Source organism: Gekko japonicus, unplaced genomic scaffold (genome assembly GCF_001447785.1).
Source record: "Gekko japonicus isolate JY-2015 unplaced genomic scaffold, Gekko_japonicus_V1.1 scaffold1226, whole genome shotgun sequence".
Lineage (NCBI taxonomy): Eukaryota > Metazoa > Chordata > Lepidosauria > Squamata > Gekkonidae > Gekko > Gekko japonicus.
Genome location: NW_015169812.1, coordinates 548,299 through 550,447, shown reverse-complemented (window position 1 = coordinate 550,447; position 2,149 = coordinate 548,299).

Here is a 2,149-nt window from a genome sequence, read left to right as displayed (position 1 = left end):
AGAAAAAATGTAATAGATTCTGTTATCAGGCAACTAAATCTCAAGAACTGGCTGCCCTTTGACCATAGCAAAAATGCCAACTTGAGGATAGAACTGCAGAACATGTACAGCACAAAAATAGTTGATTAGGTAGATACGAGCATCCCCTTCCAACAGCAGAATATATCCTGCATGTGTGCACACATACCACACACACACACCTTTGCACCTCAGATTTTGCAGTTTTGGTCCATTCTGAAGTTGTATTGATTTTTATCACAATAATTATGGAAGAAGTGAGTTATGATTAGTGACTGTATTTACAAGGAATGTGAGCCCCAACCCCCACTGAGCCTGCGCTGGTGGGGGGGGCTGCTTTGCCTCCGCAAGAGGCATACAGAGTAACAGAAACCAACAGGGGGCGGAGCCAGCCTATCTAGGCTTGGCTCCTGCCTCCTGCTCTGCAGTCCGTTGGAAGAGCTCGGTTCGGACAGAGCTCTGTGCTGCGGGGTTCTTCGGTCTAGGCCAGGGAGAAGCAGCACACAGCGGCGGCAGTCGGGCTCACAGCCTGGGCTTCGTGGCGGTGCGCTCGGAAGGTGGCGAGTGGTGCGTTCAGTGGGAAGGCGGCAGCGGAGGCGGCGCAGGCCAGGCAGCTGAGGCGGTTGGCGTGGTGGCGTGCGGAGGCCTTGCTGCGAGGTGCCTGGGGAATGTGGCGGCCTGCTTCTCTGGCTGGCGTCCTCCGGTGTTCCGTTTGCAACATGACTGTTTAAGCACATTAGGCCATAGGCACTGGAGAGGGGGTGTTTTTGGTGGCGTTTCCCCCCCTTTTTTGTGTGGCGTGGTAAGGCTGCAATACCCTGGTAGTCCCTTTCCCCCCCTCCATTCTCACGGTAACTTCTGGAGTTGCGGTGGCAATTGGGTTCCTTTTGGAGGGTGCAACAATGTTTTTTGGATGGGAATGACTGGGTGGCAGTTGATACTTACTTGATTGGGGCAGCCATTTTAAAGTATCAATTGTCCCTGTTGGGTTTCTTACAGGCAGCCATTTTAGGCCTTCTTTGGTGGCAGCCATTTTAAGTCTTCTTGGGGCGGCAACTTTAGGAGTCACCTTCCCTGGCTTTCACCATACATATTGGGCTTTAACCGCAGGGAATTGTTTCTTAGTTGAAGGCTTGTGTGTGTGGGGGGGGAGTGTGTACAGTGCTGCTCCCAGGGTACACTTGTTTGGGCTGGATATTGTAGGCATGGCTCCAAAGAAGGGTATGGGGACATCTAAGGGGAAGCAGCCTGCCCACAAAAAGAAGCCCATGCCGGTCCCTGCGCCCATTCTGGTTGGTGACGCAGGGCTTTCAGGAGCTACACAAGGTGTAGTTCCATCACTAGGGTTGCAGGTGCCCGCAGCCCCATTAGGTAATGCAAATTTAGTGGTGGTCTCTGGAGCACCCACAGGTGCGATTACACCGGCTCTCCTGGACGCAGTCTGGGATACCCCTGTCAGCAGGGCAATATTAGACAGGCTGGCTGGTATCGAACAGCATTTAAGTGGGCTTTCGCCTATAACACAAACAGAGTTGCCTTCTTCTGAGATCATTCAAACCCAGGTTTTGAATCACCTCTCGGTCATTGAGGATTGCTGCTTCGGTGCTGGCAGCAGGGCTGGAGTTCCAGGGGTTGATGAAGTGGGTCCAGTCGTGATGCAAGAGGGCCCAGTTGAACAGGGCGGTGAGGATCGGCAAATGGCGCCTCTCATTGGCACATCGCAGACTCTAGGTAGGCTTGCTGTTGCACAAACACAAACACCTGACAGTTCTTGGCCTTGGGGCCCTGTGGGGCCTCCGGCTTTTACTGGGTCGTCTACTGCAATGCATGTGGTAGGGGCGTTGTCCAGGGACACCAGCACGCCTATTCCTTTGGGGTCAGTTGGAGTGGCAAATAATCAGCTTTCTGGAGGTGTGGTACCTCCGGCTAGCACCTTGGACGACCACCGGAGCAGTACTGTTACACAACCGTCAATGTTAGCACCCTCTTCCCCTGCTTCGGGGGGGGGAGTGTCATCCACACCCGGCCCGGGACAGCAGCTTCAGGGTGGGGTCTGGGTTGGATGTGCTCCTCCTGATCTGGGGAAAATAATAATAAACTTTGCCCAATCTGGGCAAGTAAAAAAAAAAAA